Source organism: Pocillopora damicornis, chromosome 2 (genome assembly GCF_964200805.1).
Source record: "Pocillopora damicornis chromosome 2, jaPocDami1.2, whole genome shotgun sequence".
In the NCBI taxonomy this organism is placed as follows: domain Eukaryota; kingdom Metazoa; phylum Cnidaria; class Anthozoa; order Scleractinia; family Pocilloporidae; genus Pocillopora; species Pocillopora damicornis.
This window is the reverse complement of record NC_142671.1, coordinates 9,257,443-9,283,573: the sequence shown is the minus strand read 5'-3', so window position 1 is coordinate 9,283,573 and position 26,131 is coordinate 9,257,443. Positions and strand designations below refer to the sequence as shown.

The window sequence follows — 26,131 nt, the reverse complement described above, 5'->3', positions numbered from 1 at the left end:
TGGGGAATATAAATATTATGTGAGGTTTTCCATACATTTCACCTGTTTGTATTCTCCGACGTTGCAAATGTATTTAGGCAGAACGTCTCCCAATTGAAACAAAAAAATTGATTGCTGTAGTTATATATGGAAAGTTTTCGGTAACTCATAGTTTATTGCTCTCATTTCACAGGAGCTCGCAATGTACCCTAATCATAACTTTTGATCTGCAAAGCTGGATTATGGTTTATATAGCATCGTACTGCTATCACGATCACGATTTTTAAGTCAAAGTAGAAATCTGCGTTCATGATTCCTGTAAATACTTAATCTTTTAATACTAGTGAACACGCATGCAACAAGTAAAGACGCTTACTCTCGTTCATCAATCAATTAATCAGTTGATAAATACTTACAGTTCAGTTAAGCTGGTCATGTTGTCAAATATTCCCTCTGGCAATGTCTGGAGCTCGTTGTCCGAGACACTTCTATAGTTGGGTTACAAAAAAAGAAAAAAGAAATCAGAAGTCCAGATTAAAGCAATCTATACTCTCTTCTACAATGGGCAGACCAGATTTTTCTCAGTTAAGATCGACTCTAAAAGCTGCATCTATTAGTTCACTACCCTCTTGCAAGGGCATGACTGACGTTCTTGCTTCTTCTCGTTATTCCAAAACTTATTTCAAGAATTATTCAGTTGTTCATTGTCAGGCTTAAATAAAATGATATTTGGTCAATTTCCATATAGAATATGGAGAATACATAACAATCCATTTCCCCATAGTTGCACAGATAAAAAGAAATTGAGGAACAGGTAAGTATGAACAAGTGCAATTTATTTGAATCAATTGTCATAAGATTCCTTTTACGATAATGAAGAGCCCACTAAAATTTGCCGCGCTCTCGACGCTTAACCCTTGTCTCTCAGTTGGTAGCAGCAACCAAGTACTATCCGGTAGCACGAGTTTGATTCCTGTCTCAGCACAAACATCCTTGAAAGCTTCTTTTTTGAAATTTCTTTGAGCATACGGTCAACTTGCAAGGATTATGTCGTAAGTTAATTCTTATCCATCGATCAAATCAAATTCATTTCATTTAATTGTAACCAATTTAATAGACCGCTCGGTTAATTCAGTCCTACATAAGGCTACGAAAAACAACTGACATTTTACTTTTGTTTGTTGACAATGATCAGCAGACTCACTCAAAGGATAAATGATAAGTTTAGTAAACAATACTTCACAATTTTTACCAAGGTTACAATTTAAAATACTTAAGTCAAGTCTATGAGAGAGAAATAACAAAAACGCCATACGAAACGTATCTGTTGATCATTGTGGCTGCATGTTGAACTAAATTCTTGATTCTTTATTCTTTAATCAAGTTTCAGATTTACAAGTAGAATGACAAATCTGAGGTAGTCTTAAAACAGAATACAAGACTCCTTAAAAATAAGCCACCTATTATTACATCTACAAAATTAATTAAGTAATAAAATTATCTAAAAAGTCGTTAGCGTAACATGTCAGTTATGAAAGATATGCGACATGAACGCTAATAAATTGAAGAAATGTAAAATGGTTTCCGTGTTTACATAGCCTGATGTAAACACGCGGGAGGTTGGGAGAATAAGCATAGGAAACCAAGACGCGAAGCGGAGTGGTTTCCAGCTTATCGAGTTATCATGATAGAAGGCCATCAAATTCTTACAAAAGATCGATAAAGTATTTAACTCTCTTATACTAAGAGGTAGTTCATTCCACAGGCGACAGATTCGAACAAAAAAAGAATTCTTAAAGACGTCAGTCCTTCTGAAAGGGACATCAAGTAAAGAAATGTAAAATGGTTTCCGTGTTTACATAGCCTGATGTAAACACGCGGGAGGTTGGGAGAACACGAGATAAGCGTAGGAAACCACGACGCGAAGTGGAGTGGCTTTCAGCTTTACATTTCTTTTATAAAATAACTAATGACAGAGGAACGAAAACCGTGTTTACATACGCTCATGTAAAATGGTTTTATGGCCAATCAGAGCGCGCGTACTATTTGAATTATTTTATAAACATTCTTAAGACACTTAAAAAAGTAAACTGCATCATTAATTTCTCTATGATACTGCAAAGGTAATAAATTTAATTTACTAAGGCGCTCGTGCTCCGAATAATCCCTACCAAGAATGAATCTCGTAGCCCTACGTTGGACCTGTTCCAAATTGTTAATGTTTCGTTTGGTATGAGGTGACCATGCCACGCTAGCATATCATTTTCACCTTGGAGAGTGTGTTGATAAAATTTTCGCGTTGTCTCTCTCTGCCTCTCTCCGCCAATTTTATTCTGAAAAAATATTTGTTTTGAAGAATTAATCCCGAGGAGTCGTGACTCTTTCCTTTTAGCGGAGCCTTTCTTTGCTCCCGCTGGGTGACACGTTACGTAGAAAGTGAACTGGAATGTCTCTGTTGGTTTGAAGTGGTTTCTTAAATGGAGAACTGACTCCCTATTCAATCTTTCACCCCTATGGATAGTTGTGTCTGAGAAAGAAGCTTCTGATATTTCAGCCGTTTTAAGTTTAATTATTTTCATTTAATTCTAAGCAATTAATAGACCGCTCAGTTAATTCAGTCCTACATAAGGCTAAAAAAAAGCAACCGACATGTTACTTTTCTTTGATGATACTGATCAGCACTCACTTAAAGGATAAATAATAAGTTTGCTAGAAAATACTTAATAATTTTTAACAAGGGTAAAATTTAAAATGCTTATGTTATGAGAGAGAAACAACAAAAACGCCATACGAAACGTATCCGTCGATCAATCTGGCGGCTTGTTTAACTAAAATGTTTACGTCCTCTAAATTTAACTTTTGAGTGTGTGTTGTTAATGAAATTGTTTGCATGCCTCTCTCTGACTTTCCCGGCCAGCTGTGTTCTGAACAAAGTTTTGCGTTGAAGAATTATTTCTGAGGAGAAGTAACTCTTCGCCTTTAGCGAAACCTTTGTTAGCTCCCGTTGGGTGACACGTTGTGCAGAAAGTAAACTAGAATGTCTCTGTTGGTTTAAAGTGGGTTCTTATATCGAGAACTGACTCTCTGTTGAATCTTTTACCCTTACAGACAGTTGTGTCTAAGAATTAGCTTCTGATATTTAAGCCGTTATGATTGTTGTATGATGTTTATTAACTTGGTCAATGAATTGGTTGATGACATTGTCAATCTCGAAAATTAAGACCCGCGAAAATGGTAAGGTAAGTTAAGCGAATTCTAAGTCAAATCATTTCCAAAAATAGTTCAAGATCAACAACGTCTGATAAAATCTTAAGAGAATGTTTCACATAAATTACGTACTGCAATCAAGGACAATTTAGGATTGGTCCTGTTCTTGATTTTAAGCAGCCAGAGAGTGCTACTCACAAGACGCAGCGTATTAGCTGCTCATTCAGAGCTCAGAAAAGAATCATTAAGTAACGCTAAGGGAGCAGTGGCTTTGAGACTCGTACCTCCACAATTTATTTTTTGAATTATTTTGTAAATAAACCTCTTCTGGCGGCTAGGATGTTGACCGAAAAATGAATATTCGGCCGACAAGCGAAGCCTCAAGGGAAAACTTGAAATTTTGAGGACAATCTCCCAGCCAAGGACATCATCAGCCAAGATACACCACAAAATCTGAAAGCGGGTCATTTATTTTATAACCCTCCCATTAATTTTCATCTCGCGCGAAAGCCACTCGTAAAAGGGTCAGTGTTTATCGCATTCAAGACACGTATTTTGATATTGGTTATCACTGGACTCTAACGACTTTGTTTTTCTTCCGCAGAAAATAAGAGAGATGGAAAGGAATGCTTTTAAAGCCAGGAACCGCGACACGTAACTAAACGGCAGATGACAGCGTGGAAAAGCAGTCTGAGCATCATTTATAACTTTTAAGGAAGCGATCTTCGAACTCAGTCGTAAACAATTATCATGGACTTTAAGCATAGATTTTATTGAAAGGCTTTTGACTTCAAAAATGTAGTTTTACTGTGATATAAATTGCTGGTAGGACAGAAATCGGGTGTTTGCAGGGCCGTACCTTTAGTCCTTGACTCCTATGAAACGTAGCAGAATGAAAAACAGCTTATAAGCAGCACATTTAGAAATGAGGAAAGAATTCCCAGGTGACGCTTAAAACTCTCCGCAGATATTGTTGACTTTTCAGTGACTTTAATTCAATTTTTCTAGAATATCTTCTTACTTGGAAACTAATTTTTTTTTTTGTAATATATACGACTAAGTTGTCCGATCACTGGGCGCTATCGATTTCTTTTCTTACATTTTTTATTACATCGACCACGATCTCTTAATAAAATTTCCGGCTTCAGATATCAGATATCAGACTTGTGTGGTATATACTAAAACTAATTAGCTTAGATCGTTAGTTTGTCGGTACGCATGTCGGAGGTAGTTGCGAGACGCGAGGATGGGATCGTAATTTGCATCTTTCAATCGCTAATAGGGTGAGGTATTCTACGCTCAGCCCTCGCCAAGTAAAACTGTTAGGTTTCGTTTTCTTTTAATTCATTATTTTTTTATGTATTGTCATATTGGTACCTTGTTTCAGTTTAACGTGTACTCATATCCTTCCTTGACTTCCCTGACTTTTTATTATGTGCACACCATGTTTTACATGGGACGCCTGAAGTCCCGACGATAACACTACTACCTTGGTCGAGGTCACCTGTTCCCCTTTTTTTACATCTGCTGGCTTTTGTGAATTTCGTGTCCGGCTTCGATGCATTTAGTCCTCAATCTCAACATACAGTTTGAGAATATGGAAGCTACCGTAATGATTGCATTTAGCGCCCGGATGCATATAACAAGGAGGCTTGGCTGGACAACGCACTAGGATATTATTGCCGTGTGTGACTGTAGAGTAGCATAGACAAAATGGTCATAAAGGCATGTTAAAGGCCTTCTTTTTACTATGCTTAAGTAGTGTTCATTACTGCGAAGATCGCTAACATATTCACGTCTTTATCCGCATTTCAAATATATGACTTATATGACTCATATATTCACAACCATAATTTCTACTGTTAGAAAAAAAAAAGCAACAAAAAAACACAACCACTCACAAAATTTCCAAGGACTTTTAAGGTCCTGAATATTCCTGGATGAAGACTGCTTAGTTTGTTGTTGTAGATATACCTGTGATTTGATTTGAACAATGGTCAGACTTCTTTTCATAAACGAAAACAGCCACCTTTGTTATCTGTTAGGAAGCAGTGTCAAACAACCTGGTTTTCTTTATGTCCTCGGCGCAATCAGAGTTTAAAAACTCAACGACTGAATAACGTTAGAGATACAGCTTATTGGCTGCTCATTCAGAACTCAGAAAAGAATCACTAAGTAACACTAAGGGTTTGTTGCAATATCGTTTAGTTTTGATATCGTCTACGAAACTTTACTTTCTTCATGTTGTCTTTGTAATTGTGAAAACTCTGGAGGTTGCGGCCTACTCAAATCCTCAACAACGACAGCGCGGTGTGGGGTGACAATAATTCAAACTCCACTTGGTAGATTTAAACTGATTTAATAAGAGATCAAAAGTTCAAAGGTCTAGATCAATCGGTTGCGTTTGACATCGTTGACCTTAGTAGCCGTAGCAGTAGAAAAAAATTGTAGTAGCTGTAGGTGCAGATTAAGTTGTAGGTTTGAACTGTAACACGATAATTAACATAAAGTCTAACTTAGATAAGGCTAAAGAGAAATGGTAGACTATCAAGAGACATATGTCTCCTGGCACTACATAAAACGCACCAGTCCTGTGCAGGTTTCGCCTACACTGGTTTCATTAATTACGTTGTATTTTTTCTCATCAAAGATCCTCTTCGTAAATGCTTGATCACTATGTTTAATTTTCACTCGACTGTTCACTATGCTGTCAACAAACTTGATCAAAATGTACAGGGTCACGAGAAATATCTTGACACGATAAACAAAACTCCATGAAAAGCGTATTTTCCTCAGTTCTGGTCTTTTGTCTTCACAGTGTCAAAGTACGTATCGATATGTCGATACTCGCGTTCTTTTAAAATTTGTCACAGGTTCGTATACTTTTTTTATCATCCATTCGACCAGGGTGCATTGCACAGTGACTACTCAATATATTCGCACCTTGAATAAAACGTGAAGTCTCCAAGACGTTACTGAAAATTAAACCTTCCTACCATCAATGCGAACTTAATTTGTTTAAAGTAAATGGACTTTAAATAAGGACTTCCTCTAATGGTATGCGGCGCTCATATTCTTCCTGATCTTTCTTCTCTTCTGATTTTGTTAAATCACTAGTCTATTTTTATAAACCATCCAGTTACATATGTCTAACCTGGCCAACCACTAAGCGTCCTTTATTCACTATAGCCTCCACAAGGATCAAAGTTTTCCTAGACCTCACTCTCCTAAGAGTGTTCACTTCTCTAGAGATAAGATACGACTACTTTTTCGAGTTAAATTGAGCCTATTTTCTCTCTATAACACAGCATGCGCTTGTCCCATCTAATTCCTAAACAACCGACATTTTACTTTTGTTTGTTAACAATGATCAGCAGACTCTTTAGTAAACAATACTTCACAATTTTTACCAAGGTTACAATTTAAAATACTTAAGTCAAGTCTTTGAGAGAGAAACGACAAAAACGCAATACGAAACTTATCTGTTGATCATTGTGGCTGCATGTTGAACTAAATTCTTTATTCTTTATTCTTTAATCAAGTTTCAGACTTACAGGTAGAATGACAAATCTGAGGTAGTCTTAAAACAGAATACAAGACTCCTTAAAAATAAGCCACCTATTATTACATCTACAAAATTATCCTCTGCAAAACTGAATGCCACCGGTTTGCACTGGTCCTTCAGGCCGTAGCATTTTAGGCAAAATCTTAAGACCGAGGACAAGTGAGCTGGGCGTCCGCCCTCACATGAGACCACAACATCCTACCAACTGACCCATTTAGAAGGGAAGAATCCACAGGACCAAGGAAAGACTTCAAGCACGCACAAGTCGTTCGTCGAGTGAGTGATTTAATCCAGCGTGGCCAACGACCACCAGCAACAGGGAGAAAACGTGAGTTGGGTGAGACGCAACTTCTCCTGCATGAATGGGATAAACTATCCCTTGATGAGGATGGTATACTTAGACGACGTAAAGGAACTAGGACTCAAGTTATTGTACTCAGACAGACGTTCATGCATTGTCAAGGAACTCCACGAAAACATGGGTCAACTTAGGGAAGAACGCACACTAGACCTCACCAGAGAGCGCTTCTATTGGCCCCACATGCAGCGAGATATTGAACACCATATTAACATGTCTGTCAATGGATTAAAAAAAAAAGGCCCCCTCGCTTAAGACTACGGCTCCACTAAATCCCATTGTGACTACCTCGCCTTTTGAACCTATCGCCATTGACTTCCTTCATTTGGAGAAGAGTAGAGGAGGGTGCGAATATATCCTCGTTGTGATGGACCATTTAAAACGCTATGCCCAAGCATATGCTACGAGAAACAAGTCAGCTAAAACAGTTGCCCAAGAACTTTACAATTATTTTATTCTCCAGGTTGGTTTTCCGTTCAGAATTCACCATGATCAAGGGGGAGAATTTGAAAATTGCCTCCATCGGGAGCTCGAGCTGTGCGGCGTACAACATTCTCATACTACCCCATATAGAGCGCTTCAACCGGACACTTTTGTGGATGCTCCGTACCTTTCCAGAGACCCAGAAATCACGTTGGGCAGAACACTTGAACCATGTGTTACACGCTTATAACTGCACGAAACACAAATCAACTGGCTACTCACCGTTCTTCCTCCTCTTCGGCCGCCACCCCCGTTTGCCGGTAGACTTGATTTTTGGAACTGAAGATGAAACCAACCACGTGAACCACTCACAACATGCAGAAAAGTGGCGAAAAACAATGACAGAGGCATACAAATTAGCAGGCAAGAAGTCCAGTGAAGCAGGCACACGAGCCAAACAACATTATGACCTGCCTGGTGATAGAGTTTTTGTACGCATCTTAGAGAACGGGGTGGACCGGAGAAGCTGCGCTCGCATGGGGAGGATCAGATTCACATAGTCATTAGCCGTAAAGGAGAAGATAGCCCTGTGTATGAAGTCAAGCCCGAAGCTGGCACTGGGGGAACAGAACCCTACGTAGGAACTTGCTATTGCCATCCAATAATCTTCCCATTAACATCCCAAACGAAACTGGCCAGAAGAGAGAAAGACGATTCCGGAAGGATGAGCGTAGCACTGCTAGTCAGATACCTATACCACAGGCCGAAGACGTGGCAGATGGTACCTGTAGTAATGATGAGTATACAATCATCCCAGGGAACCCCCACACTAGGCAGACCGTAGAAGAGGCGGTTACTGAGGAGCTCGTCAAACCTTCAGGGGATGCAGTCAGGGGATGCAATATCGGGCGACGCCCATCGAGGGAAAGTTTTGGAAGAGACGGAAGAAACCGGATTAGAGAGCGGAAATGGACAAGATCCTCTAACCCAGGATAACAACAGTCCACCAGACAGTCCCGAACTGAACTTAGGCCTAAATGACAGAGACACCCACCAACAGTTCTGACGTACCACTCACTTGGCAATCCCACATATATGAGACCCAAGCTACTGTACACATCATAGCCGCCAACAGTGTTTCTGGAAGTCAATTACCTCAGTGCGGTACTTCTCATCTTCATTGGAGAACAGGTTTACCGACTGTACAGCAGTTCCAGCTACCCCCATACCCACCTTTGACCCAGTATCCAGTAATCCTTCGCTACTCGGGAACGTACCTGCAGTATCCAACCATGCCTCAACCTGTGTCCCAGCCGGGTAACCATTTCCCTGTTCCCTCACTTATCATGTATCAGCCGAGGAGTAATCTGATGCAAGTACCCGTAACCATGAACTCTGGGCACGAACCTGTGCCCGGCTTTGTGTTTTAAACGAACTTTTAGTGAATTACTTTGTTTGCAAAAAAAAAAAATGCACTTAGATCTCCGTCTGATTCCCTGTGTTAGAAACGAGCTCCAGTACTTCCAAATAATACGAGTGTAACTTATGGACGGGAGATGCTACCGTAAATTTCAGTTGCTGCAGTCTTGTATTAGAGATTAATACGTCAGGATCCTATTGTTTTACAAGATATTTGTAACTTTCATTATCATTCCCCTTTTCGGGCGTGAAACCTCTTAATGTGTGCTATTCATATACGCAGTTTATGTGCAAGTGTCAGGGACGACACTTTTCTTCGAGGGGAGGAAGTTTTTTAGGGCGTAAACAAGTAGAAATAAGCGATAATTGTGACGAAAACACGTGGCTTGTGACGTACATCACTTACATCCGGGATAGTAAAAATAGCAGTTGTTGTAGTTTGTGAAAAAAAAAAAACAAGATATACATTTCTTGAAGCGTTATTTGTTTCACTGCTTGTTAATGTGATTCTTGGGGCACAGGTAACACCAGCAACTCTTACATGAACCAAACTGTCCCAATCAATTTAGCAATCATAACAATAAATAACAAAATCGAAAGGAGCCCTTGCATAGTAAATTGCAAATAAGTCGATTTATTTTCAAGTAAAAGAGTGCGTGACCAGAAACTTTACCAAATAATTTCTACTGTTAGAAAAAGAAAAGAAAAAAAAGAACACAACCACTCACAAAATTTCCAAGGACTTTAAGGCCCTGAATATTCCTGGATGAAGACTGCTTAGTTTGTTGTTGTAGATATACCTGTGATTTGACTGGAACGATTGTCAAAAACGCAAGTAACGCTCTTTGTTTTTTGTTATGAAGCAATCTTAAAAAACCCGCCTTTCTTTGCGTGGTCTTATGTACGAAATCCAATCTTTGTCTAGAACCCCAACACCTCAGTAGCATCATAAATTCAGCTTATTGCAGCACATTTGGAGCTTAGAAGTAGGTAAAGTAAAACTTAAATTTGACAGGATAGCCCTTTCAGATCGAAAGTGGATATCCATAGGGGCCATGTATCGAAGAACAGTTATGATTGTAATATATTAAAACTTAAATTACGTTGAGAGCTATTGACTGTAAATACCGAGAATCCACTGAAAATTTCGTAATTCGGTTTATTTTTCCGAGAGGACCCTTTTCATGAACCTTTTTCTGATGAAATTTTTTTTCCGATGAACCTTTAATCCACTTTTCGAACCTTTGATCTACTGTTCTGCCTTGTTCTGCCTTGTAGAATAGTTATAAATGTCAGAATGTACGAATATATTCTTAGCAAGGCTGGAGTCATTGCTTTGGCGTTTCTGTAAGAAATAAAATTTCATATAGCTGATTCGTGAGTTTTTCACTTAATTGCCGTTAACTGAACACTGAAATGGCTCCCTACGTAATTGCGCAACAGTGTCCATTTTTGACCTTACCGAAATGAAACTTTGGCCTTTGTATTACGAGGGAGTTATCGTATGTTTCGTCGTACAAATATTAGGATTGATGTAACTAATGTTTTCGTACAAATATTAGGATTGATGTAACTAATGTTTTCAAAGATGACGACAGCCACATTCATTTTATTACTTCATTGCAAAGCATCGGGAGTGTTCCCACTAAGTATTTGGGAATTGTTTAGGCCTGTTAGATGATCATTAGATCATTGTGCGAGTCCCATGAGCTTTGGTTTGTTCTGTGCTGCAAGACCACACATCTATTTTTACCTTTAGAGTGATGTGTCTTTGACAGTTGAAATAGGACTTAATTCTCGTATAATAATCGTCATCGCTGGTCATGTTTGGATTTGTCCTTGACCTTGCTTAGGGTCCTCATCGGGAAGGTTTTCCTTAGGGTTTCAGTTTTCGAAGTTTAGTTGTAATTAAAGTACTTTGTTGTTCATTTCGAATGTCTGGTGATATTATTTGGGATAGCGTTCTAAAAATATGTTCACTCTGTCAAGGTCAGCTGTCGCTCAGTCTTTCAGCCATTTAGAGTCATTAAACAGAGAGGGAATGAAAGTTCTTGATCAGACACCAGGTGCCTCCGTTTGCAAAAGTCTCTCAAACTAGTTAACTCCATCAGTCCAACAAACTGAATAATCGTAAATTCGTTAAGAACTGTTCCTTTTATGCAATGCAGCAATGAAGCAAATAAGCTTCTGGAAAAGACTACGAGACGTTGTTGGATGCTTAGACGTACGCCTTCTTTATCATTTCAAAGTTATTGTCCAGCGTCTGCATGCGGCCTTGCTTCAGTTGTTTTCATGTCATCATTTGAATTTTGCTTTTTTTACGTAGTGGGAGCTTAGCGTAATTTTTGAAACAAAACATGACGAAACGAATAAATAATCTACAATTTTCAAAATGATTTTTTTTCTTGTTTTTCGAAATGAAGGTCTGTATTTGCGAAAATAGAATACTCATTCTAGCAGCATGACAAATGCAGCTTCTAAGCAGCGCATTTAAAAATGAGAAAATAATTCCCAGGTAACGCTTAAAAACTATCTGCAGATATTGTTGACTTTTCAGTGATTTTAATTCAATTTTTCTCGAATATTTACCTCTTTGAAACTCATTTTTTTACGCGACTAAGTTGTCCGATCACTGGGCGCTATCAAATTCTACTCTGCAGTTTTAATCACCTAGGTAACGATCTCTTAGTCAGATTTACGGCCTCAGATATAACAATTTATTGTAGATATAAGAAATTGGAGAAGATGAGTTATCACCCAATAGGAAAGTACGCATCGGTTCAGTTAAGTTAGTGTAATTGTAATTACATGATACTTGGGGACTATAAATATTATGTAATGTTTTCCATACATTTCACCTGTTTGTATTCTCCGACGTTGCAAATGTATTTAGGTAGAACGTCTCCCAATTGAAACAAAAAATTGATCGCTGTACTTATATATGGAAAGATTTCGGTAACTCATAGTTTATTGCTTTTATTTCACAGGAGCTCACAATGTACCCTAATCATAACTTTTGATCTGCAAAGCTGGATCATGGTTGATATAGCATCGTACTGCTATCACGATCACGATTTTAAGTCAAAGTAGAAATCTGCGTTCAAGATTCCTGTAAATACTTAATCTTTTAATACTAGTGAACACGCATGTAAGAAGTAAAGATGCTTACTCTCGTTCATCAATCAATTAATCAGTTGATAAATACTTACAGTTCAGTTAAGCTGGTCATGTTGTCAAATATTCCCTCTGGCAACGTTTGGAGTTCGTTGTCCGAGATACCTCTATGGTTGGGTTACAAAAAAAGAAAAAAGAAAAAAGAAATCAGAAGTCCAGATTAAAGCAATCTATACTCTCTTCTACAATGGGCAGACCAGCTTTTTCTCAGTTAAGATCGACTCTAAAAGCTGCATCTATTTGTTGACTACCCTCTTGTAAGGGCATGACTGACGTTCTTGCTTCTTCTCGTTATTCCAATACTTATTTTAAGAATTATTCAGTTGTTCATTGTCAGGCTTGAATGAAATGATATTTGGTCAATTTCCATATAGAATATGGAGAATACATAACAATCCATTTCCCCATAGCTGCACAGATAAAAAGAAATTGAGGAACAGGTAAGTATGAACAAGTGCAATTTATTTGAATCAATTGTCATAAGATTCCTTTTACGATAATGAAGAGCCCACTAAAATTTGCCGCGCTCTCGACGCTTAACCCTTGTCTCTCAGTTGGTAGCAGCAACCAAGTACTATCCAGTAACACAAGTTTGATTCCTGTCGCAGCACAAACATCCTTGAAAGCTTCTTTTTCGAAATTTCTTTGAGCGTACGGTCAACTTGCAAGGATTATATCGTAAGTTAATTCTTATCCATCGATCAAATCAAATTCATTTCATTTAATTGTAACCAATTTAATAGACCGCTCGGTTAATTCAGTCCTACATAAGGCTACGAAAAACAACTGACATTTTACTTTTGTTTGTTGACAATGATCAGCAGACTCACTTAAAGGATAAATGATAAGTTTAGTAAACAATACTTCACAATTTTTACCAAGGTTACAATTTAAAATACTTAAGTCAAGTCTATAAGAGAGAAATAACAAAAACGCCATACGAAACGTATCTGTTGATCATTGTGGCTGCATGTTGAACTAAATTCTTGATTCTTAATTCTTTAATCAAGTTTCAGATTTACAAGTAAAATGACAAATCTGAGGTAGTCTTAAAACAGAATACAAGACTCCTTAAAAATAAGCTACCTATTATCACATCTACAAAATTAATTAAGTAATAAAATTATCTAAAAAGTCGTTAGCGTAACATGTCAGTTATGAAAGATATGCAACATGAACGCTTATAAATTACTGAAATGTAAAATGGTTTCCGTGTTTACATAGCCTGATGTAAACACGCGGGAGGTTGGGAGAACACGAGATAAGCGTAGGAAACCAAGACGCGAGGCGGAGTGGTTTCTAGCTTATCGAGTTATCATGATAAAAGGCCATCAAATTCTTACAAAAGATCGATAAGGTATTTAACTCTTTTATACTAAGAGGTAGTTCATTCCACAGGCGACAGATTCGAACAAAGACGTCAGTCCTTCTGAAAGGGACATCAAGTGAAGAAATGTAAAATGGTTTCCGTGTTTACATAGCCTGATGTAAACACGCGGGAGGTTGGGAGAACACGAGATAAGCGTAGGAAACCACGACGCGAAGCGGAGTGGTTTTCAGCTTTACATTTCTTTTATAAAATAACTAATGAAAGGAGAACGAAAACCGTGTTTACATACGTTCATGTAAAATTGTTTTATGGCCAATCAGAGCGCGCGTACTATTTGAATTATTTTATAAACATTCTTAAGACACTTAAAAAAGTAAGCTGCATCATTAATTTCTCTATGATACTGCAAAGGTAATAAATTTAATTTACAAAGGCGCTCGTGCTCCGAATAATCCCTACCAAGAATGAATCTCGTAGCCCTACGTTGGACCTGTTCCAAATTGTTGATGTTTCGTTTGGTGTGTTAATAAAATTTTCGCGTTGTCTTTCTCTGCCTCTCTCCACCAATTTTGTTCTGAACAAATATTTGTTTTGAAGAATCAATCCCGAGGAGTCGTGACTCTTTCCTTTTAGCAAAGCCTTTCTTTGCTCCGGCTGGGTGACACGTTGTGTAGAAAGTGAACTGGAATATCTCTGTTGGTTTGAAGTGGTTTCTTAAATGGAGAACTGAATCCCTATTCAGTCTTTCACCCCTATGGATAGTTGTGTCTGAGAAAGAAGCTTCTGGTATTTCAGCCGTTCTAAGTTATTTTCATTTAATTGTAAGCAATTAATAGACCGCTCAGTTAATTCAGTCCTACATAAGGCTAAAAAGCAACCGACATGTTACTTTTCTATGATGATACTGATCAGCACTCACTCAAAAGATAAATAATAAGTTTGCTAGAAAATACTTAAAAATTTTTAACAAGGATAAAATTTAAAATGCTTATGTTATGAGAGAGAAACAACAAAAACGCCATACGAAACGTACCCGTCGATCAATCTGGCAGCTTGTTTAACTGAAATGTTTACGTCCTCTAAATTTCACTTTTGAGTGTGTGCTGTTAATGAAATTGTTTGCATGCCTCTCTCTGACTTTCCCGGCCAGCTGTGTTCTTATATCGAGAACTGACTCTCTGTTGAATCTTTTACCCTTACAGACAGTTGTGTCAAAGAATTAGCTTCTGATATTTAAGCCGTTATGATTGTTGTATGATGTTTATTAACTTGGTCAATGAACTGGTTGATGACATCGTCAATCGCGAAAATTAAGACCCGCGAAAATGGTAAGGTAAGTTAAGCGAATTCCAAGTCAAATCATTACCAAAAATAGTTCAAGATCAACAACGTCTGATAAAATCTTAAGAGATTGTTTCACATAAATTACGTACTGCAATCAAGGACAATTTAGGATTGGTCCTGTTCTTGATTTAAAGCAGCCAGAGAGTGCTACTCACAAGACGCAGCGTATTAGCTGCTCATTCAGAACTCAGAAAAGAATCATTAAGTAACGCTAAGGGACCAGTGGCTTTGAGACTCGTACCTCCACAATTTATTTTTTAAATTATTTTGTAAATAAACCTCCTCTGGCGGCTAGGATGTTGACCGAAAAATGAATATTCGGCCGACAAGCGAAGCCTCAAGGGAAAACTTGAAATTTTGAGGACAATCTCCCAGCCAAGGACATCATCAGCCAAGATACACCACAAAATCTGAAAGCGGGTCATTTATTTTATAACCCTCCCATTAATTTTCATCTCGCGCGAAAGCCACTCGTAAAAGGGTCAGTGTTTATCGCATTCAAGACACGTATTTTGATATTGGTTATCACTGGACTCTAACGACTTTGTTTTTCTTCCGCAGAAAATAAGGGAGATGGAAAGGAATGCTTTTAAAGCCAGGAACCGCGACACGTAACTAAACGGCAGATGACAGCGTGGAAAAGCAGTCTGAGCATCATTTATAACTTTTAAGGAAGCGATCTTCGAACTCAGTCGTAAACAATTATTATGGACTTTAAGCATAGATTTTATTGAAAGGCTTTTGACCTCAAAAATGTAGTTTTACTGTGATATAAATTGCTGGTAGGACAGAAATCGGGTGTTTGCAGGGCCGTACCTTTAGTCCTTGACTCCTGTGAAACGTAACAGCATGAAAAGCAGCTTATAAGCAGCACATTTAGAAATGAGGAAAGAATTCCCAGGTGACGCTTAAAACTCTCCGCAGATATTGTTGACTTTTCAGTGACTTTCATTCAATTTTTCTAGAATATCTTCTTACTTGGAAACTAATTTTTTTTTTTTATATATATACGACTAAGTTGCCGATCACTATCGATTTCTTTTCTTACATTTTTAATTACATCGACCACGATCTCTTAATAAAATTTCCGGCTTCAGATATCATAATTTATTTTTCAAATTGGAGAAGACGAGATATCACCCAAAATAAAAGTACGCGTCGCTCTGGCTGCTCGAAGATGAATAGTACTTGCTATTCACCTCCGAACTAGCCAATCAGTGGACGCGAAAAGCGCTATTTACTTGTGTGGTATATACTAACACTAATTAGCTTAGATCGTTAGTTTGTCGGTACGCATGTCGGAGGTAGTTGCGAGACGCGAGGATGGGATCGTAATTTGTATCTTTCAATCGCTAATAGGGTGAGGTATTCCACGCTCAGCCTTCGCCAAATAAAACTCTTGTGAGTAGCACTCTCTGGCTGCTTTAAATCAAGAACAGGACCAATCCTAAATTGTCCTTGATTGCAGTACGTAATTTATGTGAAACATTCTCTTAAGATTTTATCAGACGTTGTTGATCTTGAACTATTTTTGGTAATGATTTGACTTGGAATTCGCTTAACTTACCTTACCATTTTCGCGGGTCTTAATTTAACCAGTTCATTGACCAAGTTAATAAACATCATACAACAATCATAACGGCTTAAATATCAGAAGCCAATTCTTAGACACAACTGTCTGTAAGGGTAAAAGATTCAACAGAGAGTCAGTTCTCGATATAAGAACACAGCTGGCCGGGAAAGTCAGAGAGAGGCATGCAAACAATTTCATTAACAGCACACACTCAAAAGTGAAATTTAAAGGACGTAAACATTTTAGTTAAACAAGCTGCCAGATTGATCGACGGATGCGTTTCGTATGGCATTTTTGTTGTTTCTCTCTCATAACATAAGCATTTTAAATTTTACCCTTGTTAAAAATTTTTAAGTATTTTCTAGCAAACTTATTACTTATCCTTTGAGTGAGTGCTGATCAGTATCATCAAAGAAAAGTAACATGTCGGTTGCTTTTTAGCCTTATGTAGGACTGAATTAACTGAGCGGTCTATTAATTGCTTACAATTAAATGAAAATAATTAAACTTAAAACGGCTGAAATATCAGAAGCTTCTTTCTCAGACACAACTATCCATAGGGGTGAAAGATTGAATAGGGATTCAGTTCTCCATTTAAGAAACCACTTCAAACCAACAGAGACATTCCAGTTCACTTTCTACGCAACGTATCACCCAGCGGGAGCAAAGAAAGGTTCCGCTTAAAGGAAAGAGTCACGACTCCTCGGGATTGATTCTTCAAAAGAAATATTTATTCAGAACAAAATTGGCGGAGAGAGGCAGAGAAAGACAACGCGAAAATTTTATTAACACACTCTCCAAGGTGAAATCGATATGCTGGCGTGGTATGGTCACCTCATACCAAACGAAACACCAACAATTTGGAAAAGGTCCAACGTAGGGCTACGAAATTCATTCTTGGTAAGGATTATTCGGAGCACGAGCGCCTTAGTATGTAAATAAATGCCACAAATTCTCCCAGCTATTCTATTTATCCTAAACCCTGTATAGCAAACGAAACATCAACTACAACTGTAATAAACTGTCACTCAGGTCTCTGTAAGAGCGAATCTATTTACAACAGCGGGAAAAACCCATAAAAAACTATGATTAATTTCAGAAGTAATTAACGTTTACGAAGCCGAAACATTTTGCACGCAGAGCAAAAATGATAAAGTCTTTTACTATGTAACGCACAATTTTTCATTTTCTTCTCAAAGAATAGAAAAGATGGTAATTTTTTGTCCCTTGCTGTCTTTTCAGTTGGTTGCAAGTTGACCATTTACTAGTTGTATTTAATTGATCGTTCAGCAATGTAAAAGCATAACCTCAATTATTTGATATTTCATGCCTCTCCAGGAGACTCCTTCCATCTCATTCTGTTCTATATCCAGGCATAACTTTGCCTTTAGACAAACAGATATGATAATTTATTACATCCATTTTGAAATCACTGGTGGTCCCTGCAATCTGATTGGCTCTAATTGGTGCGATTTATTCACGAATCGCACCATTTTTTGCTCTAAATCGCATCTTTTTTCCAGCCAATGAGGAAGTTACACTTAAAACAAAACAACCAATCAGATTTCAAGGCTTGTTTAAAGTAACCAATCAAATTGCAGGAAAATGAAAGACAAAGAGTTTCATTTCGCAAATTTTGCAACTTTTGTTTCCATAACTCTTTTTTTTCCCCCCCAAAAATGGATGCATTTAATTTTTTCCAGTTGTTGAATGATGACAATGAGATCCTTCAGGCTGAAGACCAACATTCCAGGAACTTTCCCACTTTTCGTGTATATTTTGGTGAATATTTTGACGATTTTCTACCCTCTCGAGCTCAAAATCCGCACAATCCCGAGTCCACCGAGTCAGCAACAAACGTAGAAAATCAAAAGCCACAACAACAGTAAGATGTTTAAGATTTCCTATCATTTCAAGCGATGAAATACAGGAGCTTAAGTCTGTCGCTTCGAATAAAAATACGTCCTGCTCCACAAAACAATGGATGAATGTTTTCAGAAGCTGGTGTCAGTGCCGCCATCTTGAATATGTCTCCATCGAAACAATGGCGCCTGAAAAACTTGACAAGGTCTTGAGTAAGTTTACGCCGAGGTGAAAAAAAAGGACGGAGATGACTACGAGCCAGAATCCCTTAAAATCATGCAGCGTGCAATTGAACGGTATCTAAAGGAGAAGAACTATCCATTGAGCATCGTGCGATCGAGAGAGTTTCACTCCTCACAAGAAATCCTCAATGCGAAAGCAATTTCCCTACGTCAACAAGGAAAGGGAAAGAGACCTAACAAAGCTCAGCCAATCACACCTGAAGAAGAGTCAGCCCTGTGGGAAAAAGGTCAGTTGGGTGATTTTAATGGAAAGGTCTTGACCAATGTCAAGTTCAAAAATTTGACAGAACAACTGGGATTTCGTGGTCGCCAAGAATACTACGATGCATACGTGAAAGACGTAATTATAAGACAGCGAGAAGATGGAACTGAAGTTGTTGAGTTCAGGGAAGGTCCCACTAAAACGCGGAGCGGTGGTCTCACCATCAGGCGAAGAACAACACCACAGGCAATGTTCAGCACCGATGGCGGAAAAAGCGATCCAGTGCGGCTATTCAAGCTTTGGTTGTCCAAGCGACCCGAAGGAATGAAGAACACAGGGCCACTCTATCTTAGCATCATAAATCGTCCTAAATCAGCAGATGTTTGGTACACCAAAGTTCGAATGGGACAAAACACCATAGGCAATTTAATGAAATCCATGGCCTCCTGTCTCAGGACGAATAAGAAGCTGACGAACCACAGCATGAGGAAAACATTGGTATCAAAACTGAAGAAGTCTGGTCAACCGCGCAATGTTATCTGTGAAATAACAGGCCATGCACGTGAATCTTCGTTAGACGACTACGATGAAATAGACGAGTATCACAGGAAAGAACTGTCTCACATTATCAGTGGATATAAAGAAGTGTCAAACGAAAATCAAGCGAACGAAGTCTCCCGCCAAAACACTGCAAATGAAGCCTCAAATCAAGAGATTGCAGTCCAACATAAACGAACACCTCTGGTTCCTATTTATCACGTCCAACAACAAGACCAAATGCATCAGGCCATGGGCTCCAATCCTGGTTTTTCAGCCGGCTGAATTTTCAGGATTTCCACCACGTTTTCCGTTGCAGTCTCAGTACCGCATGGAAGCCTTCAGTTGTGCTGCTCCCGTTCCATCGCAGAATTACTCAGGCTGCACCTTCAATTTCTTCTCTAGAGACAGCCAGAATTCTCCACCCCAACCACAGAAGAAACGAAGAGCTTACATCATTGAGTCAGACGACGAGGACTGAACTTTAACGCTTCACTATTTTTCTGAGTTATTGAGGACTTCTCGAATTTCTTGAATGAAAGTTGTCTTTCTTTTGATACGCTTGACTGAGTTTTTGACACATGACGTCAAAGTCTTTCTGTTTTGCATTTCCGGTTCCGCTTTTTATTTAAAAACCGGCTCAGTACTGCATCAATAAAATATTCGAATTTACCAAGTCCTGTATTTGGGTGATTTCAAAATGGATGTAATAAAGTGGTAATTGAACCTCGTGTCGTGCAATTTTGGTCTGAAATCACGCGTATGATTTCAGCCCAAATTGCACTCCACTCAGTTCAATTACCATTATATAACAGTACTGAAGATCTATGAGTCTTCCTGACTTTGGAAACAAGCCGGACGGTAGTTAAAACGAAGCGGATAAAAAGTGACGAGGCTAGTGTTTCAAAGCAATAATCCCGCTTTGGGCCTGTTTAGAAACTTATTACGATGACTGTTTTTTATTTTAATACAAGTAGAAGGCGTTTACCACTTGTCTAAAATGACCCCAGGCCGACTAACCGTATGAATGAATAAATATCATTTCAAGAGCTTTCATGAGATTACCATAAGAATAAAAAATATTTCAATGATCGGGGCAGACGGTTTTGATATACAACGGTCATGTTACAATTCATTATTAATGACCTGGTCTGGTCTATCGCTTCCAACCAAGGCGTTTTTTCCCGCCTGTATGTTAATTAACGCCTTTGTATGCAGCTTGAAGTTGAGGACTATTCTGACATTGCTAGCTTGACTCGGGTACGGAAACGCATGGAGGACAAACAGTTAAATTGCTGTCGATGGTTCCTACATCAGGGTTTGGTCATGATTTATGAGCACATAGCCAGGTCGCACAAAATTATTGCCATAGCGTTTTTGTTAGCTTGTTTGTTTTTGTAATTCAATTAAAGCGATTACCATTTGTCCAAAGTGGCCCTCGGGCCGACCCAACGTAAGAATGAAAAAAGTTTTGTTTATCATCTACAGTTTCCGCATTGTTTGCAAGAACTATACGAGAATAGAGAGTAATTAAATGATTGGAGCAAACTATTTTGATACTCAAAAGACATGTTTCAGTTTAGTACGAATGAACTAGTCTGGCCTGTCAGAGGCAACAAAGGCGTTGGTTCTGTCCGTTTATTGATTAACGCCTCTATGGTGCGGAGTGCACAGTGACTAGTGTATAGTGAGGACTGTGCTGTGGCATTTTTAAAATTAAAATTGCTTGCTTTGACTTGAGTAGAAGCACGTGGAAGACGAAACGTTAGTACTGTTGTCGGATCTTTCCTTCCTTAGGGCTCGGCAATTTATGATTACACAGCCGAGTCAAACTATTATAACTTCTAATAGAACGATGGCAAAATCCATCCACCAAATATGACTTCGTATGACACAGTTCATAAATGAATCAACAGAGAGTAAATTCCCCGAAAGTCACAATTTTCCTGCTAAACTAGGAGCTACTATAGGAGCAGACCCAATGAAAGAAAGGCAGGTAAAGTTCACTCACAGGATCTTCAAATGTGGATTGCGATCAAATAGGGTTGGAGGAAGGTCTTTCAGCTTGTTTTTGTGTAATCCTCTATTTAGCCAGAACAGTCAAGAAGATTAGCTGTTAGCTTATCACAAGAATAACAAAGATTTATCAACGAAATCATGACCTTAGGCTCCCTGAACTTTTCCCTTTAGTCTGAAGTTCATAAATGAATCAACAGAGAGTAAATTCCCCGAAAGTCACAATTTTCCTGCTAAACTAGGAGCTACTATAGGAGCAGACCCAATGAAAGAAAGGCAGGTAAAGTTCACTCACAGGTTCTTCAAATGTGGATTGCGATCAAATAGGGTTGAAGGAAGGTCTTTCAGCTTGTTTTCGTGTAATCCCCTATTTAGCCAGAACAGTCAAGAAGATTAGCTGTTAGCTTATCACAAGAATAACAAAGATTTATTAACGAAATCATGACCTTAGGCTCCCTGAACTTTTCCCTTTAGTCTGAAGTTCATAAATGAATCAACAGAGAGTAAATTCCCCGAAAGTCACAATTTTCCTGCTAAACTAGGAGCTACTATAGGAGCAGACCCAATGAAAGAAAGGCAGGTAAAGTTCACTCACAGGTCCTTCAAATGTGGATTGCGATCAAATAGGGTTGGTGGAAGGTCTTTCAGCTTGTTTTTGTGTAATCCCCTATTTGGCCAGAACAGTCAAGAAGATTAGCTGTTAGCTTATCACAAGAATAACAAAGATTTATTAACGAAATCATGACCTTAGGCTCCCTGAACTTTTGCCTCTAGTCTGAAGTTCTTTTTCCTCTATGGGTTCAACGTCAATATGAACCAAAAAGAAGTCTGTCAGGACCACACCTACTTTTTTTGACCACATCATATCGATCGTGACATATTATAAATAAATGGTATGACATGTTTCTTTTTCCTTACATAACTAAGACAACATTTTTATTTAAATCACAACTGTAATGAAGTTGGCGAACGTAATTCAACGTACAATGCTTGAAGATTGCTGAGGTTGGCAAGCAAGTCAGATGGTAGCTCCTCCAAATGGTTATCACTCAGGTTTCTGTAAAATGCAATGGCATTTACAAATAACGTGTACAAGGGGAAATATCCGTGATCAACTCTGACTTTATTATTCTCAGGTGATTAGCGTTTACAAGAAGACTGAAAAATTTATTACATAGTTACAAGAATGGATAAAGAGGAGAATTTCTTCTATAAGGGTGATGAAACTCTTACATGGACCAAACTGTCCCAATCAACTTAGCAATCATATCAATAAATATCAAAATCGAAAGGCGCCCTTGCATAGTAAATTGCAAATAAGTCAATTTATTTTCAAATAAAAGTGTGCGTGACCAGAAACTTTACCAAATAATTTCTACTGTTAGAAGATAAAAAAAAATTTTCAAGGACTTTAAGGTTCTAAATATTCCTGGATGAAGGCTGCTTAGTGTGTTGTTGTGGATATACCTGTGATTTGATTGGAACGATTGTCAAAGGCGTTGATACTGTCCGTGTATTGATTAACGCCTCTATATGCAGGGTGCGGAGTGTAGAGTGACTAGTGCATAGTGAGGACTGCGCTGTGGCATTTAATTGCTTGTTTTGACTCGGGTAGAAACACATGGAAGACGAAACGTTAGTACTGTTGTCGGATCTTTCCGTCCTTAGGGCTCGACAATTTATGATTACACAGCCAAGTCAAACTATTATAACTTCTAACAGAACGTTGACAAAATCCGTCCACAAAATATGACTTCCTATGACACAGTTCATATATGAATCGACAGAGAGTAAATTCCTCGAAAGTCACAATTTTTCCAGCTAAACTAGGAGCTACTAAAGGAGCAGACCCAATGAAAGAAAGGTAGGTAAAGTTCACTCACAGGATATTCAGATGTGGATTGCGATCAAATAGGGTTGGAGAAAGGTCTTTCAGCTTGGTTTTGTTTAATCTCCTATTTAGCCAGAACAGTCAAGAAGATTAGCTGTTAGCTTATCACAAGAATAACAAAGATTTATTAACGAAATCATGACCTTAGGCTCCCTGAACTTTTGCCTCTAGTCTGAAGTTCTTTTTCCTCTATGGGTTCAACGTCAATATGAACCAAAAAGAAGTCTGTCAGGACCACACCTACTTTTTTTGACCACATCATATCGATCGTGACATATTATAAATAAATGGTATGACATGTTTCTTTTTCCTTACATAACTAAGACGACATTTTTATTTAAATCGCAACTGTAATGAAGTTGGCAAACGTAATTCAACGTACAATTGTTGAAGATTGCTGAGGTTGGCAAGCAAGTCAGATGGTAGCTCCTCCAAATGGTTATCACTCAGGTCTCTGTAAAATGCAATGGCATTTACAAATAACGTGTACAAGGGGAAATATCCGTGATCAACTCTGACTTTATTATTCTCAGGTGATTAGCGTTTACAAGAAGACTGAAAAACTCATTACATAGTTACAAGAATGGATAAAGAGAAAATTTCCTCTATCATGGTGATGGACGATTTTCTCTTAAAGAAGCAATTGAATTATCCATTCATCTTTGCTTCTTGGTTTATTTGGCAGCTGGTTGATTAGCTATTTAATGCTTTTATTTTTTCTTGAAAAATTTTATATAGTGTCCTCTCGTGTTGGTTTGTTTGTTTTTTTTTTGTCTATTATTTGAATTTATTTGACTTGAATGATTACATGTAATATACGCACAAGATTGTCGTTGTAGCTGGCAGTTTCCATGGAAATGATTTAAGTTGTTTTCCACTGCAGTTAACTACCACTGACTTGCATTCACAGGGTTCTGGACAATCAATTGTAGTATTTGATGCCAAATAATTGCTTCTTACGGTTTCAACAGCTGTTCAGTTAAATTTACATACGTGATAAGTATTTCCAAAATAAGAAACAAAACTACGTACTGATTACTGATGATTACTAAATATATTTGGTAGAGAGGGCTAAATTATTCGCCAATAGTATTTACGAGAAGTGAAATGTCATCGCTTACCCAATAAAAAAATAAACACGAACATGGTTTTCTTTGTGACAGACATGACGCGAGAATCAACTGAAAGCACAATAGACAAGATCAGCGCTTAAGATCAAGGCAAGCAGGCATGGCACAAAAATCTATGTGGAACGCATTTTCAGTCTTGTGGTCAAAGGGGAAATAAACTAAGGCGAGCTTGGAAAAATTTGAAGAGCTGAATATAACGAAATCTTGAAAAAGCAACTATAGGCGTACAATAAGGGACCAGTATTTATTTATCAACGGTAGGGGAAATGAAGGGGGAATCAGTCGTAGCCAACAGAGTATAAAAATAGAACTGTAGAAAATTGACAGCCGATTGACTTTTAACTAGGGGGACTCATGCAAATATGAAAATGACTATTTATCGCCGAGGGGAGCCGGGGGAGGGGGGAGGCAGAGGATTTGGTGGACCACGTAGGGGTCAACAGAAACGGAGGGGGATCAGTCGTCGCTAACAGAGATTAAAAATAGAATTGTAGAAAATTGACAGACGATTAATTTTTAATGAGGGGCACTCATGCAAATATGAAAATGACTACTTATTATCGAGAGGGTGGGGGGGCAGGGGGGGGCGATTATCTAAGGAAATCACGTGGTGTTCAGCAGAAGCGGAGGGGGGGGGGGTAAGTATCGCCAGCAGAGTATAAAGATAGAACTGAAGAAAATTGACAGCCGATTAAGTGCGAATGAATGGGGATCATAAGAATATGACAATGACAATGAGCTTTATTGCTGAAGTCCGTCATCAGTCGTGCCTGGTCTGAAACAAGCTCAAAGAAAAGCATTTGAAGCCTTTTGAAGCAGTCTGTGTTGACGTTACACTAAGACCTGCGATTCAAACGCACTATAAAAGTATTTGTGAACAACAAAAAACCGTCAGATAATTGTCGTTTTTGTCATTAATTTTAAGTTTTAAACAGATGGTGAAAAACAATTACCCGCTCACAAAACGAGAAAAATTGCTGCTCAGTTTTAAAAAGCCTCACAAACAATTTCAGTAATTATTCCTTTAGTCACAGAGATAACGAAAATAACTTTCTTATTGCAATCTCAAATTAATTGTCGTTTTGTCATAACATTTACGGTGAATTATTTTACCAAGAGAAAGAGGTTGCTAAACATCCGTCTTTTGACAACCGGCCGAATGTTAAAGGATGAAGTAAACTGTAGCACGATGCCATAATGATTACATTAGTTTCTGTTGGACATGTTAAAAGCTAATCGTACAAACAGCCATTGCTTCTTCAATTTCTGTTAAAAATCGTTATTTATGTGTAATTTTCAAAACAAAAAAAAAAAAGTAAGAATTACGGAGCATATTGATTTTTTCAGCCTAACAACAACATAAAGTCAAAAGCATATGGTGCGGTCACAGTTAATATGACTTGATCACTGAAAAAACTATAACTGGCTGCAACTATATATTTTTTTACCAATTGTTCTGAACTATTAAATGTACTACTTGCAGTACACAAATGGATGGATTCAATTATTTACCTGAACTACCCCATCGAGGAGTCTCTGGTTTCTTGTAAGCCACAATATTGCACCGTTAAAGACAGAATTGTTGAAATAACGTTATCTGAATACGTTTGCAATAAACTGCATGAAAACGTGGATTTGCATGCATAATTACCGATAATTATGTGGTGGACGATACATAATTAATATCCCGGGGAACTGAAATTGTTTTGAAACTTCCAAACTTTTCAGGAATTCATCTTTCTTTAAAAAACTGAAATGTTCATTCGACTTCTTGTCTCTACTTATAGCAAATATTTGTGCTTTTTCATCTCTTTTTCATACAATATGTTCAATGCCTGTCTAAAATGACGTTATTGGCATTGTTGTTATTTGAAAACT

At 38.1% G+C, this 26,131-nt stretch overlaps 1 pseudogene; it reads left to right on the top strand.

Moving 5' to 3' along the window:
* Positions 1-18,341: 18,341 nt before the first annotated feature.
* LOC113685565 (uncharacterized protein KIAA1958-like) lies at positions 18,342-19,967 on the top strand (annotated as a pseudogene).
* Positions 19,968-26,131: the final 6,164 nt, after the last annotated feature.